The sequence below is a fragment of the Chlamydotis macqueenii genome, chromosome 5, assembly GCF_036417535.1.
Source record: "Chlamydotis macqueenii isolate bChlMac1 chromosome 5, bChlMac1.mat, whole genome shotgun sequence".
Taxonomy (NCBI): Eukaryota; Metazoa; Chordata; class Aves; order Otidiformes; family Otididae; genus Chlamydotis; species Chlamydotis macqueenii.
In genome coordinates this window covers 46,886,901-46,914,268 of record NC_141560.1, presented here as the reverse complement: position 1 = coordinate 46,914,268, position 27,368 = coordinate 46,886,901, and the positions used below count along the sequence as shown (strand labels likewise).

At 38.5% G+C, this 27,368-nt stretch overlaps 1 protein-coding gene across 1 annotated transcript in view; it reads right to left on the bottom strand.

The window, feature by feature from the left end:
* LRRC4C (leucine rich repeat containing 4C) overlaps window positions 1-26,368 on the bottom strand; it is a 459,752-nt gene extending 433,384 nt beyond the window's left edge. The window contains exon 1 of the mRNA XM_086749986.1: window positions 26,329-26,368. The gene's annotated coding sequence lies outside the window, so the exon portion shown is untranslated. The remainder of the gene's footprint in view (window positions 1-26,328) is intronic.
* Between the last annotated feature and the right edge of the window lie 1,000 nt (window positions 26,369-27,368).

Here is a 27,368-nt window from a genome sequence, read left to right as displayed (position 1 = left end):
CTAGAAAAGCTATTTTTTTTTTCCCATGGAAAATTGGAGCAAAACAAAGTTCAGTTCATATTTTGTAGCTCAAAATACTACTTCTGTAAGCACTACTGCGAAATGCAATAGCAAATGAAATCAATTCAAGTTGTGCTGAGGCATCAATTGGGAATTAAACAAGGGTCAGAAAAGCCGTACTATGTTTTCCACTATTTTAATATTCAAAAGAATACTTACCTTTTTCCTCAGAGTGTTGCTAATAACTAGAGACAGAACACCAGACAAGGCTTATCACATTATTAATGACTGAAATAGTTGAAAGGGGAAACTGAAACCTGTGACACAGACCTCCTAAAAGGTCTATAAGAAAAAAAACTTCAAATTAATTGATCAGTGCATTCAAATATTTTTTTTTTAGAATGTCTCAGGATTCAGGACTTTGTATAACTATGTGATAACACTCAGGCAAGGAGGAACAAAAGCTGGAAGCAAACATACACAGAAGTTTCCTTTAAATCACACACCAGACATAGGGCAAAACTAACTATGGAAAAGATACAGGCTTTCTCCTATGAACTGTGTTTTCTCACATAACCAGGCACTCTCAAGTCTGCAAGGCTGATCACTAGTAAGGTTTTGCTTTATTATTACCAAATTACTATGCATCTTTACCTACATCCTAGGAATAAAATATCCTGACATTGCCTTTGAAATAAAACATTCTACAAGAATGTACCATCTACCTTACATATACAACCTATATTGAATATAATCGAGACTATCGAAATAAAATTGATATTAAAAAACAATGTGCTGAATGACTCAACAAACTGGGGGAAGGTGAAGAGTTGTCTGAATCACAGAGCAAATTCAACATTGTGCAGCCAGATTTTCTGTTTTATTAACTAGAACTGCGTAGGATTTAATGATCTGAATGAACCACGTCTTCATTAAATGAACTCAAATGTCTTCCCAAAGTGAGAACGTACATACATCTGTCAAAAGGTAATCATGGCAGTACGTGTACTGCTTATATGCATGTATGCGTAGGTTGCCTATATTCTGACAATTAACCAAAGAATTCAAAAGCTATAAACATTGATTCATGGGGTGGAAGAACCAGCTGTATTCACATTTACTTGAGGTACACTGAACTAGAAGAAATAACAGGAAGAAAGCGTACCCAAAAAAAAGGTAATTAAAAACAAAATTAATTATGAGGGGGGAAGGGGGTGTCCATAAGGTGCTTGCTATCACTTTGACATCACTGCATTGAAGCAGGTACAGAGGAAGAAGGATGTTTGGTTTCACCAAAAAGTTACAAGTCAAGCTATATTTTTAAAATAGTAATGCTGTATTCTTCACTTATATAATGTCAATTACCTTGAGAGTTTGGGAAATCTTGTAGCTAAGTGGCAGAATTATTGTTCTGTGTGAATTCAGAAGACGTTAAGAACAAGTCTGCTTATTTCTAAATTGAACAAACGCAAAGGCTATACAGCTACAGACAAAGGGTTTTTTCTCCCCTCAAAACAAAGAACCTATCTTTCAGATAAAGGAATAATAAAAAATATTTTGTAGTTTTAATGACTTAAATAATTGTATCACTTAAAAATTACAGTTCTAAACCTGAAGTTGACCTTAAATTCATGATTTATTGATGACAGTATCTAGAGGACTGCTGCAGCTTCCTCATCAAATCTTAATGATAAACTACACCTCTTGCCCGAAACTATATTTCCAGTATAGTAGTTATTCATAATGCAAACACAGCAAGGATACTACAATTTGAAATGGAAAGCTGGAGGAACAGGACAAGAAGACTCATTGCCAGCAAGAAGAAAGTGTTCCAATTAAGATGTTGGACTGAGTCTCAGAAAGCTTACTTTACACATATGCCACAGGATTTCCCCACCCTCCCCCAACACCTTCAATACTTGCTCTGTGTCTGTTCTTCACCAGAAAAATAGGAACAGTAATATTTCTCTGATTAGAGCACAGCTATCTCTAGCCCCACAAGTAAAGACTGGTCAAAAATAGAATGGGATCCTTCAAACAGTCATAAACTTCTCCAGTGGCTCAATGCATCAGAGAAATTATACTTAGCTAATACCATCCAAAACAATCCTTCAGTTCTCCTCACAAGGAGGAAAAGAAAACATAGGATTAAAACCTAACAATATTTCACACTTAATTACACCATAACTGCTGCAATGACTGACAGTAAGCAAGCACAACAAAGGCTGTATCAGCTGGAATATGCAAACCTACCTACATTTCTCCAGACCCTCTAACAGGCTAATTTTGGCTCTGTTCAACTATATTACAGTGTATTAGAGTTTATTACTTGACATTCACCTATAATGCCAGCAGTGTTTGACATAAAACCTCTATCACCTCTGAGAGAACTATGAGAAAGTAAACATCTTGTTTGACCCATGTATGACAAAGGGTGCAAGAATAAACAGCCAAAAAAAAAAAAAAGTGGTTATGTTAAAATATGTTACTAAAGATTCCTTACATTATCATAACGTCCTGTAACTTAATAAGTCAAATAAAAATTAATACAAAATCAATAGAAGTCAAGAGACAGATACAAAAAAAAAATTATTGAAGATATGGAAAGACTCTTATAAGAAAATACAGTTTGAAAGTATGGATGAAAGACAGACTGTTTCTTCCAGATAGAAGAATAATAAAGGGCGGTTGCACAAGCATCCTTCCTCCTTCCCTCCTCCTCCCAAACAAATCACAGTTGCACTGGCAATAAGTCTATTTCAGCTTGATTAGAAGATACTTTAAATAGGGCAGATACTGCCCAGAACAGTCCTGCCACCTTGACTACAGTTGTGCCAACAGTGGCAATATTGGCAAATAAGTCAGCAGAGGAACAGGGTGGGGAAACACGTGAATGGGTACAACTGCTACTCCTTTATGAGGATAGTAATATTCACACACACTGTAGATTCATCAGATAGTATAATTTGCTTTCTTACTGCAGAAAGATTAAACAAGTCACATTAAACCATAGAACTCATTAATATTTTGTAGTGGTATTTTTTTAAATTATGAGCATGGAACAAGCAATAGTAGTAAAACCAGTTTTCTTATCAGGATAAAAAAAAATGTAATGTGAATACACATCCACCTTTCTTTAGGGCAAAAGTCACTATTTATGTGGGAGAAATACGGTAGTCCTATGGTTCTTTTACTCTTGCACATCAAAGAAGGAGAAAAATATTGTGAGAAAATCTTTGTTGAAGCTTTGTTTCAGAATGAACAAACTAATCCTCCATGCTCCACAGGTACCATGTTAATTACCTGTTGCAAGCGAAGAGTGAGTATCTCCAATAGATTCCTACAGGGACCATGCTACCAAGCAAGGACAGCACTATATGCTATGCTACAGCATTGCTCACGGGTTGCTCCAAGGCACATTTTCAACACGCAAAAACTCAGCTGTTTCTCTTGATGAGACTGGTTTACAAAAAGTGAAACAGAAAAACAATAAAGGCAGAACAAAAGATGAATGACAGCAATTATTACTGAGTAAAAAATGATGACTCAGATTAGCTTGTTGATGAATGACAAAAGCTTGATAGCTGAACTCACTGTGTCTTCACTTTGTTTAGTGAATTTGTAGCAGTTATGGGGCTGTTCAGCTTAAATCAATTTGTTAGGAAATTAACTTTAATTATTTGTTTCAAATCAATGCAACTTTTAAGGTCATTCTAACAACTTTCCAGTACACTAGGGAGAAAAAGTACACTAATATGCCTACTAACTCTCAAATCGCAATCATACAGAGAGATTAAAAAATATATGTATTTAAAAGTCACCAAATAATTTAACTCATGTGAGACACTGGGATACATGAGAGAATTATCTAAGCATCAACAAATATAATATATCATTAATAGGAACAAATACATTGTCAAAGTCCATCCCTGCCATTAAAAGGGAACAGTTGGAAAGCTTTGGAGAAGCAGGCCTTAAAAGGGTAACTCCAGCAGTTCCACTAAGATACAAGGTAGTATCCATTCCAAAAGATCTGAATGACCTGCCTAACACAAATTCCTCGATAACATGTGAGACCCTGCAACAGATACCGACAGGAAGCTGTAAATCCAAAAATCACAGCAAATCAAAAAATAGCATGCCATAAAATATCGATTTTTTTTTTCCTGGATCTTCTGAGTACAAGGATTGAAAATTCCTGACAATTTATACTTGCTAGCCCAGAAGGCTTTTAAAACTCAAAATCTAACACTGTCCTACTAATTTGTAAATCCATCAGTTTTCTGCTAAATTCAGAAACTCTGGACCCAGTTATATTCACCAAGGATGTGTCCTACAGAAGATCTGTCTTTCACTTTGTCCTCTATTTCACCAAAATATGCTAATTGTAAAAACTCTAAAACTTCACCTCTGAAGTAATACTTAACTCACTAAAGAACAGCAACCTTGGAACTGAATACTGCAGTGGCTGCAGATAAGTTCAGCTGAAATACCTAAAAAACTAAAGATCTTTTTCCTATGCTTCTTGGCACCAATGAAAAATTAGTTCATAGTTCTCTTCCTGAGAATATGAAATAATCAAAGCTAAAGCACATAAGGACAGAAAATCTTTGTCAAAACATCCCCTCAATTTAACCTCTGTTCCAGTTCTTTATGTAAGTTTGTATAAAAAAATATACCACCTTACAGCTACTAGAGTTTTGATGAAGCCCTCGCTCATCACAGTGAAGAAAAAAAAAGTCAGGCAGCGTGAAGAAAGTAGCAATAATCCTTGCTTTGCCTTTTTTTCACATTCAACTTCCAGTAACAGTAACCTCCTCAATATAAAACCTCTTCTAAATTTCATCTGAAAAATACACCTCCTCCTCTCCAATCCATCCTCTGTTATTTCCTCCATCTCATAATGCAGTTATTTTACATGATTCATAAGTGTCCTGTGATTATGTCAACATCTATGGGAACTGAGCTGTACTGAGAAACAGTCCACTTAACAGAGGTCCTGTTTTCTGCTGCCTACTATTTGCTTAGTCATTTTGTCTTTCACAAAGTTGGGATTGCTCGAATGACCAGAATCTGAACCTGTAAGTAGGTCTGAAAAAAAGCAATCTCTCTCTTGCCTCTGTCTATGCAGAGTTGCTGCTCTTTTTACCTCACTCCTTTCCTTTGCTTTATGTATACATAAAGCAAAATGTGTTCTGAAAGATTTGCTGTTGTCAGATATCATTGTGCTATCTTTGCCCACTGCTGAAAAAGAAAGCATGCTAACTTTTGGCTAAAAGGCTCCTGCTCTGTCTGGTTTTCCCACATTAGTACATAGCACACAACACACAGCAATGTGCAAGTGTTTTGTGCCTCAGAAACTAATTATGCTTTAAAAGTATTCATTAGATTTTATGCTACCCTGGAGAAGAATTTCACATTTCACAGATGGAGGAATCAAGAATGAATGATCAAGTCACTTGTCCGAAGTAATTTAGTGGCAAATTCAGGAACAGAATTCAAGTGTCCTATTATACCCACTAGGAAATATACTTCAATATCAACAGTTAGTATCCACATAAACTCCTTTTGCAACTTATCCTGTTCAATGAATCTTTCTGATCAAGCCTAGTACTAAGATATCCCATCACAGGGAGAAAAGATTATTTCTTCTGTGCTAATGAACAGCAATTTTGATCTGAAATGACAGTACTTCACTGACAGTCAGGGGTTTGGATTGCTTGCCATCTGTTCATTCATGTATAATTTCAAAGGGAAAATCATCAACTAACAATGAACAATTTTGTGATTTGAACTTCGTAGGTCATCTATCTCTGAAAGTTTAAGATAATTTGGCTATAGTAACTACCAAATTTTTATTAACAAATGCATAATATAAGAAAAATTATTTAGAATTCTGAGAACAACAGGGTCTTTTCTAGATGCTAAATATCTGCAGCTCCCACTGATTTCACAGGAGCAGTGAGGGGTCAACATGTTTTGGCTTTCTAGAAAGGCAAAAATGACAGCACCAAGTCAAGTAACATTCTGGTAAGCCAATGATCTGCTCATCCAATCATAATGAGGTCACTACTATATATTTTTCAGAATTCTACCTGCCCACTTATTTACTCATTTTATTACCTGCTTCTGGGACATTGTCTTTTTGCTGTATAGACTATTAAGAGAAGTTTAAAAACAAGAAAACAAACTATATTTTATTTGATCTGTTCTGTTCTTCTACTCTTGCTCCAGGAGTTAATAGAAGTAACTTTTTTGAAGTTAAAAAATAAAAGGATAACTATTTGAAAAAGTTTTCTGAAAGAGGACACTGCTTGCGAGTATTCAAATAGCACAGACTTTGTCTATATGCTTAATAGGAACTCTGCAACATAACTGCAATTGTTAGAGAGTCGTAGGATTTTATCATTCTCCTGGAACCTGCCACTATTAGTAGGTGATGATCCTAACAGGAAAAGGCTAAGAAGTATGAACTATTATCAATCCACTTTTGTATGAGACATAGTAGTGGTACTTATTCAGTAACAAATACAATTTGAAAAGGAGCTACTGACAAAGGGAGATTTAGAAACAGTCTAATCTTGGCAGAAAATTTAAGTGGCATTCAGTTCTATTTTTCTAGAATCAAGCATTATTTAGATTAAAGAGTCTGGAAAAAAAAAAAAAACAGGAACATCTTAAGAGTAATTCTAGCACTAATATTCTGATTTACCTACGGGAAATTTAAATATAGGAGTAATAAACCAAGGATTTGATCTTGAACTGATCGACACAGCACCAATTAAGATGATTCATTTTGTTCTGTTTCAAAATTTAGCTCCAGTCAAGAATTCAGTAGAGCCAGAGAAATCTAATTATCATGTTGGAAAAAGAGGAAGATGTTAAGTAAAAGTATTTGGAACTATAATCCGTCAAGGAATTCAGTGGGATTTCCAAGACTGGGGCAGGGGTAAAAGGGTGGGAATTTATACATATATATACATACATATATACAGTTTTTAGAGTTGGGCTGGATGGGCCAGGGAATCTTTTTCAAGATCTATTTCAAACTCACCTGTGTGAAGCTGTGCTTTTAGTATCTGAATATCAGGACCTTGGATACTGAGCTAAGCTTAGCTATTTTGAGGAAGATAACCACCTAAGAAACACCACAGAAACTTGTTCCACAGTTGGCATTTTAGTACAGTAAGGCTGGAACGTGCCATAGAGTAAACAATCTCTCTCTCATAACACATTTGGAAATGGCCCAGGCACACAATTCAACCATGCTGCCCAGAGGCTGAAATTCAGACATGCCTAGATTGGGTGGTTTAATTCAGAATTACCTTAGTCCATAAAACCAGAGATTATATAGAAATAAAATCTGGAAATCAACTGGCAATCAAGGTAAAATGGAAAGAGCATGCAGGCAGCTTTATTTCACTGAGAGAATGAAGGGACATCTTGCTTGATAGCGTTTGTTTTCCCTTTACCTTAGGAGGCCTAGCCTAGCCCAGCCTAGGAAGTTCACTGCCCCAATTCATTATATTTCCACTTTATTATTCTAGCCTGTCATCTTTGACCATTAAAAAACATTTATCACAATAAATTGTGAAGTGATGCAAAACAAAGCAATGATCCATTTCCAACCTGATAACAAGAATGGCTGGAAGAAATAATGATGGTCAGACTGCTGTTCAAATGCCTATGAGTCTCTAATGATCAAAAGAGTGTGTTATTCCCTTTAATTGGGCTACCCAGCCTTCTCTTTGGGTAGTTAGGGATGAACACTCAAGAGTGTTCTGGATTCAGTTATAAAACGTAAAGCAGCAAAACCATGAAGTTGCTACACAGTTCACAACATGCTTCTGTTATCTCGCTGCTTTTCTTTGAGAAACAGGACAAAAGCATAAGTACATTTTTTTTCAGTACTTTGTTACTTAAATATATTTATAAAATTGAAATGTAGTTGTCAGAGTTTAAACACCCAAATGTACAGAAACAGAAATTTCCTCCTTCAGAGAAGGAGACGTGTTCAAGCACACATTTAAATTCTGACAAAAGTGTTGTGGAGAAACTGCTCATTCCTTCACATACAGTATTTCTTTTTACTGTGATACTCTAAATGTCCTTTACTCCTAAGGATGACCTGAAGATTATGAGCTTTCCCGCATCCTCACCTATTTCTGCTTTCTTATTTCACTCTCTCAAACCAGCAACTAGATCTATTTATAAATCAAACAAATAAGTGTATTATACTGTTATGTAACTATTTTCATTTAATTAAAGTTTTTAAAAATCATTAAACATCCTGGATATATTATAATGGACAATGAGGATGAACCGTGGGATAAGCATTCACTTTCCATATTACTTATGTACGTACAATCATAGGTTATTCTCCCTGCATTTGTTCTAATTCTAATTAAGCCTTCTCAGAATCACCGCTTCCTAATGATTCTTTTGCTGTCCAAGCTTTCTAAGCAAACTAGTTCACTCAAATAATATCCATCTGTTTCAGGCCAGAATGAAGTGGTGTTTTTTTTTTTTTCAATTTCTTTTTAAAATGAGCCTTGCAGCTAATGCATGCCATTTCCAAATGCCCTTCCAAATCTAAAAGAACAGTAAGACTTCCTTGCACAGAAAGCCAATGTTTACTTGTCTTTTTGTTGCCTCATCTCCTTTATTATTTTGTTTAAACATGAACAATACTAGATTCTAAATGTATAAAGCTACGTAAAGGCACAGCACACTGTATTTCTGTCACCTGCATTTTTATCTGCATTTAACTGTCTAGAGCTTAATGATGGTGACAACATGGTTGAGTGTTTATGGGTAAGAATCAAGGGGAAGCCCAACAAGGCAGATACCATAGTGGGAGTCTGTTATGGACCACCCAACCAGGAGAGAGAAGCAGATGAAATATTCTATAAGCAGCTGAAAGGAGTCTCACAATCGTTAGTTCTTGTTTGTGGGGGACTTCAACTTACCAGATAACTGCTTGAAATACAATAGAGCAGAGAGGAAACAGTCTAGGAGTGGGTGGAGGATAACTTCCTGAAACAGATGGTAAGGGAACCAACTAGAGAAGGCGCCTCATTGGACCTGTGGTTTGCGAACAGAAGACTTGTGGGTGATGTGATGGTTGGAGGTCATCTAGAGCATAGTAACTACAAAATGAGGGAGGTTTCTGATTCTTGGAGAAGTAAGGAGTGGGGGGGGCAGCAGAACTGCCACCTTAGACTTCCAGAGAGCAGGAGTCCCTTGCGAGGCAGTCCTGAATGGCAAAGGAGTAGAGCAAGGCTGGACATTCTTCAAGAAGGAAACCTTAAAGGCACAGGAGCAGACTGTCCCCATGTGCCAAAAGTTGAGCTGGCAGGGAAAAAGACGAGTCTGGCTGAACAGAGAGCTTTGGCTGTAATTCAGGAAAAAAAAAAATGGAGAATTCATGACCTTTGGAAGAAGGGGCCTGCAACTCAGGAGAACTACAAGGATGTCATGAGGTTATGCAGGGAGAAAATTAGAAGGGCCAAAGCCCAACTAGAACCTAATCTGGCTACTGCCGTAAAATACAACTAAAATCTTTCTACAAATACATCAGCAACAAGAGGAGGGCAAAGGAGAACCTCCATCCTTTACTGGATGCGAGGTGAAATATAGTGAAAAAAAAGATGAGGAAAAGGCTGAGGCACTTAATGCCTTCTTTGCCCCAGTCCATAACAGTAAGACCAGTTGTTCTCTGGGTACCTAGCCCCCTGAGCTGAAGACAGGAATGGGGACCACAATGAAGCCCCCACAATCCACTGGGAAGTGGTTAGAGACCTGCTACACCACTGAGACACACACAAGTCTATGGGACACGGCAGGTACTGTACCCAGTGGTACTGAGGGAGCTGTCAGAATGCTCACCAAGCCACTTTCCATCACTTACCAGCAGTCCTGGCTAACCGGGGAGAGGTCCCAGTTGACTGGAGGTTAGCAAACATGACGCCCATCTACCAGAATGAGGATCTAGAGAACTACAGACCTGTTATTCTGACATTGGTGCTGGGAAAGGTTATGGAGCCAGTCTTCTTGAGAGCCATCATGCAGCACACACAGGACAAAACAGGTGACCATGCTCAGCCAGCATGGGTTTATGAAAGGCAGGTCCTGCTTAACTAACCTCATCTCCTTCTATGACAAGGTGGCCTACTTAGCGGATTACAGAAAGGCTGTAGATGTTATCTACCTAGACTTTAGTAAAGCCTCTGACACCATTTCCCACAGCATTCTCCTGGAGAAACTGGCTGCTTATGGCTTGGACAGGTGTACTCTTTGCTGGGTAAGAAACTGGCTGGATGGCCAGGCCTAAAGAGTGGTGGTAAATGGAGTTAAATCCAGTTGGTGGCCAGTCACAAGTGGTGTTCCTCAAGGCTCAGTTCTATTTAATATCTTTATTAAAGATCTGGAGGAGTGGATCGAGTGCACACTCAGTAAGTTCACAAACAACAAGTTAGGCGGGAGTGTTGATCTGCTTGAGAGTAGGAAGACTCTGCAGAGGAATCTGGACAGGCTGGATCGATGGGTCAAGGCCAATTTCATAAGGTTCAACAAGACTAAGTACCACTTAGGCACTTGGGTCACAACCACCCCATGCAACACTACAGGCTTGGGGAAGAGTGGCTGGAAAGTAGTGAGGCAGAAAAGGACCTGGCGGTGTTCGTTGATAGTCGGCTGAATATGAGCCAGCAGCGTGCCCAAGTGGTCAAGAGGGCCAATAGTATCGTGGCTTGTTTTAGAAATAGGGTGGCCAGCAGCAGTAGGGAAGTGATTGTCACCCTGTACTTGGTACTGGTGAGGCCACATCTTGAATTTTGTGTTCAGTTTTGGGTCTCCTCGCTACAAGAAAGATTGCAAAATACTGCTTTTTCCATCCCTTTTTCTTTTTACAGATATAAGTTCCCTCATCCTAATTAAACCTACTTTTGGAAAGTGTCTATTGGGATTTCCTCTAGAGTTTCTGAGCCTCCTTATTCCCATGGATAAGTTTCACCCAGTTTTGCATTAGAAGGAATACGATTTGTTGTATATTGAGATCTTATACAGCTACGCACCTCTACAGTAATATTTCCAAACAGAAAGTAGATTCTTCTCAGTAGATATAGGTGATAGTTTTAGCAAACAACTGAAATATTTGCCAGGCTGAAGTATCAAACTTGCTGGACAAAAAACAGAATGAATTAAGAGTAATTAAGTTGCCAGGCAGAGTTTAGATCATCTTGCGTATCAATATCTGTAGCTTTCTGCAGGCCTAATGCAATTTTTTCAACAGTCCACTTTCCCCTTCATCCCAAAAAGGCAATAGGAATTCCTCATCAGGTTGAAAAATTGGCCTGAGGCCTTCCTGTGTGAGGAACAAAACAGTTTTGAAAACAACCAGACAGAGCTTCAAAAGCAAAATAAATTCTTCAAAAAAACAGGCTACTAGATACAGTGGACATACCCCCTACATTTCAATAGAAGAATAACTCAGTGCAGCTATTCTTGGAGATGTTTTCGTAACTTTAAGGACTGTAAGCATTAGAAAATCAAAACAGTTTCACATGTACAGTTTTTATAGGATAATGTATTTCTACTATGCTTTATACTATATTTATCCTGCTTTCTGTATGTATAGGAAAGTTTATACTTCTTTTTTTAAATACATTCTCTGTTGATGAAGAAATGCTAGGACTGGAGAATTATTTTTTAATGAGAAAACATGGCTGAGGCCATGATAGGGTCAAACTCTTCCCCTTGAGCTCTGCCAGTGTGCCTTCACGTTTTCCTCAAAGCTCTACCCTTCGCAGTCAAATTGTGGAGAAATATTCAAACTCTTTTCTTCAAATGTTCTTCCTCAATGCATACTGAGAAAGTTTGAGTTATCTGTGCAGGAATCGAACCAAACATCTTTAAATGCTCTACAAAAGCTATCAGTCATTTCTGTTGTTCTTTTTTCAATGGTAGATATGTTCTGAAAGCCTCAATTTTAAAAAGTTACCCTATCCAATAAGTACTTAATTTTCTTAAAAGCATCTGAAAGGAAAACTCATAAATCTTTTAATCAAATTGGCAGGTTTTTTTTCAGCACCAAAGATCCACAGCAGATATTTAGACAAGTCAGAAGAAAAGTGATAAAGGTATCCTGCTTCAGGCTGCAAGATAGTTTACATTTTTTTCTCTCTAATATATATTTTTGAAATAGATTTAAAGTCATGCCTGCCTTCTAGCAGGATTTATTCAAGATTTATCTTAGTTATTAAAGACACTGCAATTACTAAAGACTATCTGATGACTTCTAAGAGATGAATGAGGGGCTTTAGACCAGTTCATAACATTCAAATACATTCCCCACTGGCAATTTCAGCAGTGAGCCCAAGGACTCCATTTACCACTGACCTGGGGCATTAGTTCCTTCCCAGATCAGCACAAAACATCTCCATGTGGCATAGATAAAGGGCATTTTCTAGCTATACTTATGAACAACCTTTTCCTGCTCAAAGCTTAGAATGAGGTTTCAACCCTTGTCCTGCTGAGTCTGCCAGCCACTTAAAACTTTTTTTTGTCCATAATTTTGCATCCTTCTATTCTTTTAGCTCTTGTGATTCTAAGTTACTCTTCTCCTTTTATATTCTTCTATTCTTTCCTTCAGAAAATTGTCACTCATCTCTCTAGTGTTCAGTGGGATTTCTGTGGACACTTTATCCGTAAGAAACAATTGTTGTCTACCTGTTTCAAATTTGACTTCTCTCCAAAATGAAGTCTTGGCCTCTCCGTTCAATGTGTGGACTTATGACTCAGACATGAAGCTCAACACAACTAAGGAGTGTTTCTAATTAATTTTCTTTCCCAGCCATCATCCAAGTCTCTACTCCCAGTCCTTCATACTACAAGACCTATTTCCAAACCTAGAAACAGATACTGTGAAGACATGAATGCTACGCGGAGATGAAGCCAGGTATCTGTTATGTAAGCATTAGCACATAGAATCATAGAGTCATAGAATGGTTAGGGTTGGAAGGGACCTTCATAAGTCATCTAGTCCAACTCCCTTGCAAAGAGCAGGGACATCCCCAACTAGATCAGGTTGCTCAGAGCCTCATCCAACCTGCCCTTGAACGTTTTCACAGATGAGGCATCCACCACCTCTCTGGGCAACCTGTTCCAGTGCTCTACAACCCTCATGGTAAAAATTTTTTTGCCTTATATCTCACCTAAATCTACTCCCTCTATTTTAAAACCATTGCCCCTCATCCTATTGCAACAGGCCCTACTGAACAGCCTCTCCCCACCTTTCTTGTAGGCCCCCTTGAGGTACTGGAAGACCACTATAAGGTCTCCCTGGAGCCTCCTCTTCTGCAGGCTGAACAGCCCCAACTCTCTCAGCCTGTCCTCATAGGAGAGGTGCTCCAGCCCTCTGATCATCTTCGTGGACCTCCTCTTGACGCTCTCCAACTAGTCCATGTCCTTCTTGTGTTGGGGGCTCCAGAACTGGACACAGTACTCCAGGTGGGGTCTCACCAGGGCAGAGTAGAGGGGGAGAATCACCTCCCTCCACCTGCTGGCCACGCTTCTCTTGATGCAGCCCAGGATGCGGTTGGCCTTCTGGGCCGCAAGGGCGCATTGCCTGCTCATGTTAAGCTTCTCATCCACCAGCACTCCCAAGTCCTTCTCCTCAGGGCTGCTCTCAATCCATTCTCCGCCCAGCCTGTCTTTGTGCCCGGGATTGCCACGTGCCAAGTGCAGGACCTTGCACTTGGCCTGGTTGAACTTCATGAGGTTGGCACAGGCCCACCTCTGCAGCCTATCAAGATCCCTCTGGATGGCATCCCTCCCTTCCAGCAAACTTGCTGAGGGCACACGCTATCCCACTGTCCATGTCGCCGACAAAGATGTTGAACAGGGCCGGGCCCAACACGGACCCCTGAGGGACGCCACTCGTGACCGGTCTCCACTTGGACATCGAGCCGTTGACCACCACTCTCTGAGTGTGGCCATCCAGCCAACTCCTTATCCACCGAGTGGTCCGTCCATCAAACCCATGCCTCTCCAGTTTAGAGAGAAGGATGTCGTGCGGGACAGTGTCAAATGCCTTGCACAAGTCCAGGTAGATGATGTCAGTTGCTCGTCCCTTGTCCACCGATGCTGTTACCCCATCATAGAAGGCCACCAAATGCTCAGGCACGATCTGCCCTTGAGGAAGCCATGTTGGCTGTCACCAACCACCTCCTTGCTCTCCATGTGTCTTAGCATGGTTTCCAGGAGAATCTGCTCTATGACCTTGCCAGGCACAGAGGTGAGGCTGACCTGTAGTTACCCGGGTCTTCCTTGTTCCCCTTTTTAAAACTTGGGGTTATGTTCCCTCTCTTCCAGTCCCATGGATTTGTGCACCTCAGGCTCCTCACATGTTCCAGAACCTGCTATTCCAGTACAGTGGGCAGTTCTTCATCCTCCCAGTCCCTGCTTGTGTCTTCCACAGCTTGGGTGGTGAGACAAGAGCCCTTATAAGTGAAGACTGAGGCAAAAAAGTCACTGAGTACCTCAGCATTCTCCATGTCCCGGGTAACCAGGACACTGGTTTCCTTCCGGAGGGAGCCTGCATTCTCCCTGGACCTTCTTTTGTTCCCTACATACCTATAGAAGCGTTTCTTGTTGCTTTTTATATCCCTGGCCAGATTCAATTCCGTCAGGACTTTAGCCTTCCTCATCTGATCCCTGGCCACTCGCACAGCCTCTTTGTAGTCCTCCCAGGCTACCTGTCCCCACTTCCACCATCTATAGGCTTCCTTCTTTACTTTCAGTTAGTCTAGGAGCACCTTGCTCATCCACGCAGGCCTCCTGGCCTTTTTGCCTGACTTCTTCTTCATCGGGATGCACCTCTGCTGAGCTTGGAGGAGGTGCTCCTTGAATGTGGACCAACTTTCCTGGGCCCCTCTTCCCTCCAGGGCTGCCTCCCATGGCACTTTGCCCATCACGTCCCTGAAGAGGCTGAAGTCTGCCCTCCTGAAGTGCAGGGCAGAGAGCTTGCTCTGTAGTTTCCTTGCTGCCCCGTGGATCTTGAACTCCACCATGTCATGGTCGCTGCAACCAAGGCTGCCCTTCAGTTTCACATCCCCCACCAGTCCCTCCCTGTTGGTGAGCACAAAGTCAAGCATAGCACCCCTCCTTGTCAGCTCCTCTATCGCCTGCAGGAGGAAGTTATCATCCACGCATTCCAGGAACCTCTTGGACTGCCTGTGCCCTGCCATGTTGTCTCTCCAACAGAAGTCCCCCATGAGGACCAGGGCTTGTGACCGTGAGGCTGCCCCTATCTGCCTATAGAGCACCTTGTCCGCTCTGTCCTCCTAGCCAGGCAACCTGTAACAGACCGTAAGATCCCCTGTCTGTCCCTGTCCTCTAGTCTTGACCCATAAGCTCTCTGTCAGCTCCTCCTCCATCCCCCAGGCGGAGCTCCATGCACTCCAGCTGGTTGCTGACCAGAGAGACAACTAGTTGTGCTGTGGACTAAGTGCATAAACTTTTGTAAATTCTATAATCAACAATTTTCAGAACTTTGGCATGGGGATACACAGCTCCAGCTGCACACAACAAGAGTTATGATACTAAGAAGTTATGAATCTTTGACTCTCTTCTATTCTTAATAATATCTGACATAGTCCAGTGATAAATGTCACAGGAAAGCTTTAAAGTAAATAAATCATAAGTTGTGAAGAAACATACAAAGCCAAGTGATGTTACACTGCTACTGATTTAATCACAAAATTAATTACCTCAGCAAGTGAAATAAGCACCACCTCAGAACTATTGCAGAAAGAAGAAACAAACGAAAGTATTAAAATAATCATTGTGCTTCAGTGTCTGTGCTTTTACACTGCTTGGATACTACAAGAGCATCTTGGAAAAATATTGTTTATCCGCTTTCATTGCAGTCTTTCAAGAACAACAAACATAGATCTGTCTACACTTAAACTGTATCGCTCACATAGCGATAAGGAGGAGCACTAACAGTAACTACAACTCAGTGAATTCTGAAGTCACCATCAGAAAAGTATATGCTATTTATTTAATGTTGATATCAGTACCTAGAGGCAGGAAAGAGGAAGGGAAAAAATACTGGCTTTTTAGGAGACAATTCTCTGACATCGAGATGTATACTCAGAGCCAATGGGAATAGTTAGTCTTGAGCAATGATGAAAGACAAAAGAGAAACAGTGGAGAGAAAATAAGAAGGAGGAGGACAACTTTTGGCAGTCAGCTAATTGCAGAAGTTGAACTTGTAAAACTTGAGTAAAACTTGTCATTAATACATAAATGGTGCAGTACAGAAAAGTTAATTCCTTTCATTGGGAGTGTGGGGGGGTGTGTAAATGAAATCACTCAGTAAGCCTGTTCAGCACAAGCTGCAGCAATTGTAAATACCAACTGTAAATAAATATGCCTCACTTTCCTTTTTTTTTTTTTTGTAGAAGATATTTCCTATTTGTTTCATTAGAATTATAGGTACTAGGTTTATAGGTACTAGGTTGGCAGCACAACAAAGTTTGTTAACCCATAACAGACACAGCCTAGATGATGGCATAACAACCTGAAATGTCAGAAGCCAGTGTGCTACATATTCCTGCAATTCAAACCACTGTGAGGTATCTCATGTTCAATACTGTTACAACTAATTTCCACAAATAGATGCAATTTCTCTGTCTTTAGTTTGATTTATAAAGATATTTGGACACGAAAATTTGAAATTTTTTTCAACCCTTTTCACAGGAGAAACAGATTTCCTCCCCGCCTTCCTTTTTTGGTTCCCATTATCACCTGGTATGCTAGAGATTTACTGATAAGCAGCACATCTGTTAGAAACAAGTCCTTGTGAAAAAGTTAATCTGAACTCAATTTTAAAATATTCAATTCAAAATTTGATTAAATTAATATTTTGAGATTAAAAAGAAACATTTAAAATACTGATTATTGTCTTCTTTACAAAAGTGGGTTTGAGACACCATAATATTTTTCATTAGGAGGGGTTTTTTAAACTCATGTATTTCATTCATAACTCAACTTTTTTTTTTAATTACTTAAATTAAATGGAAAAACAGTTAAATTGAGTATTTAAAAATCTTTTTTAAAATGAGTTGACACTACATATCTCAATTCAGGTCTGAGGACAGAACTGTTTTGACTGATCCTGACCTTTTCCCTTCCATTATTTTTTTACTCCACCATCAAACCATCAAACATTTCTTTCTTCTCTTCTACTATAATGTGCTGATCTGCTTTTCCAAACTGCAGCAGAGGGAGCTACCAAGAGAATATTTATTTGAGCAAGCTGTTAGGCAAAGAGAGGAAAGCAGCAAAAAGCAAATAAGCAATCATTCTCCTGACATCTGTGGTTCCCAAAATGAAATAATGGCACAGACACAATGGCAGGACGTTCTGTTATCGCTGCCAGGGGATTCCTGATACTTAACATTTCACATGAGTATTTTTTAAAGTTTGTAATTATCTCTCTCAGATATTTATAGGAATTCTCCATCTAAACAAATTTTAAAATCTGCCTCTGTTGTATCCAAATGTGAGAGTAGATGCCCTTTCTTTCAGTTTTGGATTTCCTGGACAAGTGTTTCCACCACATTTTTTGTGCAGATCTCCTGAACAGACGAGTTTTAACAGGCTTAATATATCTTCAATGCACTGAAATCACCGTGCACACAGGGTAGAGTTGATTTGCATACATACACATTCAGAAATTATTTTCAGAAAGAGTAGCAGACTATTAATAAATGAAACCTGGGCATCTGGTAGCATTCCTTGTGAGGAACCACACCTTTAGAAGGATTTGTTAAGAGTCATTCGGAATGATTGTGGTGCTCATGTTCTACACCACCAGTTAATTAGAACCAAAGTCATATTCTTTGGTTGGTCTCATTACTGAGCCATCATACGAAGAGCAAAACAAGTTAAAAGACTGCCTAAAAACAGGGCTGGAGTAGTTAGTGATCCTGCCATACAATAAAGCCTCCATGTGGTCAGGGCGACTGAAGGACATGGAACACTACCGCTCACTGTATCTACAAGCACTGTGTGGCTGCAAGGAACCCATGGCTACTGTTTCACAATAAGCAGTGCTAAAGCCAGGCAAAAGGAACTGTGAAATCAAATCCTGAGTTTTGCGCTTAATGTAAGAAGGAGCAAAGGGAACATGTGTTTTATATGAAAGAACAAAAAAAGATTAGCAGTTTGTGAATGATCTAAGGCTGAGGGTCAATCTTGCTATTTTCAAAGGCTGAGATAAGCATAACATACTAGGTTGTAACTGCAATCTGAGAGAGAAAATTCAGAAAGAAACTGTTGAAAAATCCAATATAAGCTATCCACAAAGCAATAGTAATCTGCAAAATAGAGAAAGTCGCCCAGTCCCAACTTTAACTTACGCTGAATAGATTATGATCTGTCATGACAGAGAATTCAAAATCATGTAAGAAAAACACCTAGATAGAAAATTTGTGAAGTCCAGAAGTCATAGTCCACACAAACAGCACATGGAACTACACATGTTGTGACAATGCCAACAAAAACAATGCTTTTCTGTACTGTGCAGGCAACCCACTCAACTTGTGCTTTATAAACATTATTCCCACCCCCATCACTTAGACATAGGAGCCCTAAGCCAGCATGTGTCATTGAACCTCTTTTCATTGATCTTCCAAGAAATATCTACCTCCTCCTCTAAATCTGTTCTCTTATCTCTATCTCAGTGTTGTCAACAGTCATACACAAAAACATATCTTATCGACTTCACTGGTCTCAATCATTTTATGGTAAACATGCTGTGTTTAATTTTCTGTTGAATTGCAACTTTTCCAGTCATTTCTACTAACAAAATTCCCCACAAATTAGAATGCTTTTATATTATGTTTACCTTGGTAGTTGTAACTGCACAAGGACCAATAGCCTACCAGCCAAATACACAAGCAAAAAAAAAATATTGTTGTTTATCGTATTTAAGGTTAAAGTTATGCAACCAAGATCTAATTTGTAATAGGTCATTATCATACCCATCGCCTTTATAACAACTGCATTTTAGAACAAAAGTGAGACCTCAGCTCCATTGTGTGCTCAAAAACATTGAGTGAAGTAATGGAAACCAATCAACTTGACAGGGCAGGCAGAAATTCACAATTTGAAAAATACTACGCTATGGCTTGGAAATATGGAAACTTCCACTCAAGTAACTGACCATTTTTTTAAGAGAAATAAAAAAAAAAAATAATTTTGTTGCACAGATGTCAGACAGAAAGGTGACCTAAAACTTGGGGAGTGGGAGGGTGGGATACAGATGGAAAGAGCTCCCAACTCCCAGCAAGGGTACAAAACATCACTGAATGTTTTCTGGACAAGAAAAATCCCTTTTCTGTCACTCTGCAAGAATGCATTATCACTTCTTGATAAATACACATCTCAAAGTTAAGCAATTTTTCTTAACACACAAAAGCGTACAATAAATTCATATAAATACAGTTCATGTAAAATCATCCTCAAAATTGTCTGTAACCAGAATTCTTCAAAACAGTCTAATGTCTTCTATGGTACAATTCTAATGAAAAACTAAAAGGTATTGTATAAAAGAATGTTTGAATCTAAGAGAGAGGGAAACATAAATAAGACAGACTTCTTACATGTCAGAATCAAAAATTAATGTATGCTCTCTCTGCCTGCATTCATTTTTCATATCTTACCACTCCCAGGTGTCCTAAATTTTAAGTTACAGAAAACACTATTTTTCTACTTTTCCACCTACTATTCAGTTGTTCGTGCCCTAGTCCAGCAGGGACTTATTTTAGTGAGAGATTTTTTTTTGGCAAATTTTATTTTATTTGCCTACAGGGCAAGTCCCTGGGTCACACAAAGCACAATGAATTTAGCAGGGACAATACAAGACACCTGGTTTTCAACACACTGTGTGATACAGAAAAGCTTGTCATACAGGCAGCATGACGTATATGCAATACCAATGGCATATCGTATATAACACTACAAATAATACTATGATAATTCAACCTATTCCAGATCAACCAAACACAAAGACAGAAGCAAACTCCTAATAATTGGCTTTGCAGGCAATCATTCTTAGATGTTTGCAATGCATAGCCTATGATAAAACTCATTAATTTCTTTCAGCAAAGACATACTCTGCGAAACTAGGACACACCAATGTCAAAAAAATCCCCAAGAAAAAGACTTAAAATGTACCCTCCAACACTCTAAGTAAATAGCTAGCAAAAGATAAGTCTCTGAAGGGATGAACACTGTGACAAGACTTGGAGAAATGTGACATTTGAGTGTCTTCTCAAAGTTCATTCAGGCTATGCTAGATTCTAATTAGATATTAGGACAGATTCAGATTAGATATTAGGGAAAAAAAATTACAATGAGGGTGGTGGAACACTGGAACAGGTTGCCCAGAAACGTGGCTGATGCCCCATCCCTGGAATCATTCAAGGCCGGGTTGGATGAGGCCCTGAACAACCTGATCTGATTGGGGATGTCCTTCCTCCTTGCAGGGGGGTTGACTAGATGACCTTTGAAGGTCCCTTCCAAACCAAACTATTCTATGATTCTATGCAAACCCCTTGTATTTAAATGGTTTGCTCCAGAGTGAACTGCACCACAGAGAAGGTGACTAGCAAAAAGATGATGCTTTTAAAGGAAACAAGACCTTCCATTTTCTTTGTCTACTACTAGATTTTAGTAGCAAACAAATTACAGTGAGTGCTTTCAAAATTTTGAGGACTTGCACTAATCATGGACCCCTGTAAGAAAAAGAAAATCTTCTCTCTTAAAAGATCTACAGGGTGAGGTTTTTTCCAAACCGAAATCTAGTTTAGAGCACAGGCCTAAAAGCAGTTGTATTGCACAGCTGAGTATAACAACCTGTAGTAGTTAGTAAAGCCAATTAACACCTTGAGGTTTGTCAGGATACTGCCCATTCCATATTACACGTACTAAACTAGCATTAGCCAAAAAATAACTTTTCTAACTCTGTTAGCAATAAATTCTGCCTAACTCATTTCTTCCCACAGGTGGAGAGTCACCCAAATCAGAATTGTGAAATAATCTGTATTTTTATTTATTCTAATTATATTGTTTTAAATAAAGGATCATGCCAGTATTCTGAAGATGAGAGTAAATTATTGGCAGAGGAGTGTAGCTAGGAATGAGCCAGGAGCAGCTGGAAGGGACCTTTAAAAATCATCTAGTCCAACTCCCCTGAAATCCAGTAGCAAGGAAAGTCTGGTACTGTATCTGTCTAAAGAGAACATTGTGGTCAACTTAACACCTTTAATCACAATTATGTAAAACAACCCCAGGAAAATACAAATTATTTATTATTATTTTTCCATTTCCCAGGTTGTTTGGTTTTTTTAATGGTTGAAGCTGGACTCATATACATAATTTACCTTGGTCTATAAAACTTGCTTCCAGTTTGTTAGAATAAACCACAAGCAGCCAGAATATAAGATAATGGGGACTTCCCAACGACCAGTGGCTAAAAAAATTAGTTAACAGAAAATTAGTTAAGTGAACCATTGCTCAGACTGTCTCTTCATTCATTAAGCTAAGACAGAACATACTTGTTAAGCAACTTTTTTTCCCTCCTATTAACTCATAGGATAGTGGTACAATATTTAACTCTTCATTAGCCCAATATTGTATTTTTTATTACAGGGTCTATGGTATAAACCAAATTTTCCACTCTACATATTTGTGGGAGTTTTTTTTAAAGCAAGTTAATTTCTATGGTGTAAAGATTCTATATAGAAGCCTTAACACTGGGGCGGGGGGGGAATTAAGCTCTGAAATCCACAATTAAGGTACCTTAAAAACATTTGAGTTTCATAATAATGAACAGTATTAAATCTACTATAGTAGTAGCTACTGACTAAGAACTTTCAAATACTAGGACAAGTACTTACCTGTCCAAAACCGGATGTTAGATAATTATTTTTTAAAATCCTTGTCGCATTGTAATACCATTAATTACCACCCACTTGTGCAGATATTCTTCATTAAAATAGAAAACGGATTAACCATTCTTGCCCAACATTAGTCACTTACTCAAAGGAAGATGAATACAAATCTCAAGAACACAAACTATGTGAATGTATGGTGAATTCTCAATATCCGTCTTTAATAAAGATATGAGAAGGAACAAACAAATAACAGTTTATGATGTTATCAACTGCAATCCCATACACTCTACACACATCCTCGGGGCCAGAGGTGGGGCAAGAGGGGAATAAATGTTTTGCTCTAAGGTGAAATTTCAAAGAGAAAACCGCCACTATCAACTATTAATTAGATGGTGTAAAAATAGCCTAGATGAAGCAAACGTTATTCACATCACCGTTGTAAATCTCAAGTTACGGAATGATAATATCTAAGGGATATTTATTTTTGTTAATGAGTATGCTCAGACAACAGGCAAGACTGACAGAAACCAAAGCCCAGGTTGGCAGACATCCAGACAGGCATCCAGTCACCAAACTACTCAAAGGGCTGGCTCTTTTGTCTTAGTATTTTGAGATATTGTTGGAATTAAAAGTAGTCTTAAATGGTGGTAATAGCCAATTTCATGAGGATTTTTCTTTCATTATTACATCTTAGCACTTCCATCCTACCAGAATTAAAATGTACTACACGAGGTTGTTTCTGCAGGTACATACGTGTGCCATGTCAAAAAAAGTACCGTGCAGATCTTGGTTTTAAAGCATTAACATTATTGTAATTAAAATATTTTAAAGCCTTGGCCTCTCTTGTATTTTCTTTTCCATCCAGGTCTAACCCTTCTTTCCTTATTTCCAAGATATCATCAACATGTATTGCTATGTGTTTAGCATGTTCCAAGCATGACCCTCTCCAAGTCGCCTGCATCTCTCTACTGCACTGTCAACAATGGAATATTCTACTCCACGGGGCCCCATCCTCATCAGTGCCATCACAACCAAACCAGTCCATAATTTTTCCTTAAATACCAACAGATTTTACTGTCCTGCAGCAGCAAAATATTTCTCATTTAGCTACAGTATCTTATCTGCTGTAACTCCCAAGTTACTTCTCCTAAATGCTGCACTGTCTCATCACTTCTTATGTATTTTGTACCTATGTATGTGTTTTCCTTTACATGTAGCATTTTCCACTTATCTTCATACAATTTTTCTTTTTTTTTTCTTTTTAGGTTATTTCTCCTCATAAATGTTAAGAAAATCATTCTAATCCTGTCTTCCCAAGCATCCAATATTCCTCCCAAGATTATGTCATGTACAAGTATATTCATTATTACTTCACACACATATTAATGAAAATACTAAATCAAAGGAATGAGAGGAACTTTTCTGCTTCTTTAATTATCAGAAAAATGTTTTTCACCACCACATTGACTAGGCACAAAGAACATGGATTAGGGTTCTCACTGTGCTAAATATTATGCAATAAACAGGCAGCTCCTGGAATAAAGTACTTAGTATAGGTATATACCAAGACAAGAAATGGGTACAGATCAACTGCCAAAAAAAAAAAAAAGTCTTTGAAAGTGTATTTAAAATTTTTTGTATCTCAGCACAACACTGTCTGAGATAACAGAATTCACACGTACAGAACAAAAACCCAAGAGAAGGAATTGCGTGAACTTGCAGCATATCTGTTATGACACTGCATTGGCCTACATACACTCACACTTTTGGGAAAAACTTCTAAGGAAATCTGCTTCCTATTTTTAAATGGAGAATTCAGGTGAGAGACTGAGACCAGACAGTTAATATAACAGATAGATAGCATACACTAAAAAAAATATATTTTGTACAATGGAGGGCACAACTTTGATAATGTGGGTACACTTGAGTTTTTGAGGCACAAACATCACACCGATGGACAGATACCACGATGTGCTATCCTGTAAGTGGGCTATATACTCTTTCATCTCTAGTCAGTTCAAACCTGCCATAGTAATGTTGTTGCTTATGACACCTGAAATGTCTGAGAAAAGTTTGCACACATCATGATGATGTTTATATACACACCCAAGTAATACCTCAACTTCGAGCACAGAAACTGCTAGTCTGCAGAGGACTAGCATAAATCAACTTCAGAACAGTGAGAAACGATTCACAGTACCCGAGTTACTTCAGCTATGTAGAAGCTTGGGAAAAAACAGTAAGTTTAACAGAATCAAAAGATAGAATCTACTTTATCAACTCTTAGACATATAGTATATGATGCAAAGGTTTTTTTCTCCTTTTGTAAAAAAAAAAACATTTTTGTCATAACTTCATTGCTACTTGACAATTAAACCCTATGTTCATAATGCTTAGCATTATGTATTGGGGGTTTTGTTTCTTGGGTTTTTCTTTAGGTTTGTTTTGGTTGTTTTTTTTTTTTAAGTATTCACAACGTTGGGTCAATGTGAAGAATGGAAACATCTGAAACCACAGAACGGTTGAGGTTGAAGTCACTTCTGGAGATCATCTAAATTCAACTCCCCTTCTCAAGCAGGGCAGGGCCAACTACAGCAGGTTGTCCAGACCCATATCCAGGTGGTTTCCAGTATCTCTAAGGAGACTCTACAACCTCTCTAGGTAAAGTGTTCTGGGAATCAATCACTTCTCCGTTAGAAGTTTTTTCTTATGCAAAAAGATAAACTCCACCATTTCAAATTTGTGCCCATTTCCTTTGTCCTTTCACTGAGCACCACCTACAAGTCTGACTCATCATCTTTGTTCCCTCCCACCAAGTATTTATACATATTGGTTAAGATACTCCTGTTAAGGAACTGTTAAGAAATGTGACAATTTTGTGAGTGCAGGAGCGAGGTGCAGAAAAAAAAACAGTGCAGCAGGCTTAATAAAAAAAAACACTTATCCTCATACTGAATTTCTATTCTCAGTTCCCATAGTGATTTCCATAGTACAAAACTAATTTCAATAAATAGAAAGTTTATTATTTGACATTGTGTTCAATGCTTATGAAACCAAACTCTTCTTGTAAGGGTCTTTCTGTACAAAAAGCTGCATTATCTTTGAGGGGTTTTTGTTTGGCTCATTTGAGCTTTATATGAAAGAAACATTGGAGAAGGATTAAAAAAAAAAAATTTATGGGTTTTCCTCATATTACCAAGTACATCTACATGAAGCAATTTAAGCACGGTTTACTATGCAGGTCCGTGTGACTTGAGGATCTCTGTGATAGACCTCTATCACCTGAAATTAAAGAGGAAAGGTTCGGCAACTGTGTCACTTTAGGTTGCGTGGCACCGATCCCTTCTTACCCAGCGATGCACACGTAAACGAGTTTGGCCTCTTGCGAAGGTTCATGGGCAGGCACACGGCAATTACAGCCTGCAAAATTAGCCTTTTGAGATAGTGAAATACCTAGAGGAGATTCCGTTCCCTCGTTCAGCGCCGTTGATGATCGCTCAGGCTTCAAGCGATGATCCGAGCGTGACACCTAGTGGCAGCAGCGTGTTTAACCCCGGCAGTGCCCTTTGGGCAGGTCACTGCTTCCAAGAGATTCGCACCCATTTTTGTTTTAGCTTATCTGCAACATCTTGGATGCACTAAAGTAGTAAAAGCATGAGTGTTCTCAAAATCAGGGAATTGCTTTGCTTTCTCCACTTTTAGCCAGAATTAACTGAGACATATCAGGAGCTCATCTAAAATACTAATATCTGAGTGGCAATCAACTATCCAGTTACTATTTATTTCTTCCTAACTTTTAAAATTCTGTTTCTGATCACACTCTCAGGAACAGGAATTGTTCAACTAAACTTAATGAGGCTGTAAATCTCTCTTCATGCTGAGGTTTAGCAGTATGTACACTTTCTAAATACTGCTTTCCTTCCATAACTTGAAATGAGATGTACAAAACTATTTAGGCAATTAATTCCCACTGTCTGACTGAGAAGGAGATCCTGACACACAGTCTGAAATACAACACACTTATAAATGTATATAAAATGTAATTTATATAGACAGGTGTTATAGGTGTTACCTCCAGAGGTGGAGGTGTTTCTAACACCGTAAGAGGTGTTAGAAAGATTATTGATAATGGCTGGATTATACATACACACTCAAGATTGTAACCTTTTAAACAACACTAATAATATTGCCTTTCATGGTCCAATATCTGCTTTAATTCACAACTAGTACTTTGATATGCTTTTTTAATCCTTTCATAGAAAAAACAATTTATAGAATTAACAGGGTGGCGGTGTTCATCTCTAACATTACTATCAATTCAGTATGTCCACTAATGATAGAAGGGAAAGAAACTTCTTACCCAAAAACTGCAGGCCATTATTATTTGACATGCAGTAACAATTGTGTTGCCTGTAATAGAAGCAATATTGTTCCTATCAGTTATATGGACGAGCAAAAGGCTATTGCAAACACATCATTTCTGTTTCCTTCAAATAATTTTTTTTAAAAAAAGCAACCACCACAAATATCACAGCAGCACTAAAGCAAGACTCATTAATTTCATTAAATTTCCAAGTGAGAAGAGGATCTCATAATACCACTCTCTCTACAGCAGGCCAGGGCTTAATATAAAAAACAATTTCAAACTACACATTCTCAAATTGGGGGAAATACAATCTTAGATTGCAGTCATGTCCTTGAGGCTCAAGGTTCCTTATTAGTATATGCAAACATGCTTACAGAGTGGAAATAAAAAATTAGCTAGAAATATTCCTTAAAAAGCAGTACTTTTGCTATTTTCTTCTTCATTAGTGTATACCAACCCCTTAAAGTCTAAATTCACAAAATAAACCAAGTGACCTCGGTGGGTTGTTTTTTTTTTTGTTTTCTTAGAACACTAGAATTGCAAATTCCTTAAAAATATCTGCTGGGCTTCATGATTGTGTGCATCAGCCTTATTTATCCTAATTTGTAACTCTCCCATGCAGTAGTAACAGGTTCAGAGGAACCCTGTGCCTCACAGACTGATTGTGTTCTGGAGTTAATATGGCTTAATTGCTTAAGAAGTGAAGGAGAGAGTCCCCTTTCAGGGCACCTCCTCTAACGATGCACACCTTTCTACAATCTTTGAGAACAGCTTAAGAAAAAGAAAAGCAGGAACACAGCTTATTTGCTAATAGTCTAGTGATATACAAAATGGGAAAGCATTTGATATTACAAAGCCTTTTTCAGTCTCACAAAGAAAAGTATTAAAAAAACTTCAATAGCTGGAAGAAGTTGTCAGTAAAATTCAAATCTTAAAAAAAAAAAGGAACAATGCAACTTAATGGTAGCAGTAAGTGAAACTACATTGAGGTAGGTTACCGGGGAAATAACAAATCCTTCACAACATCAACCCTT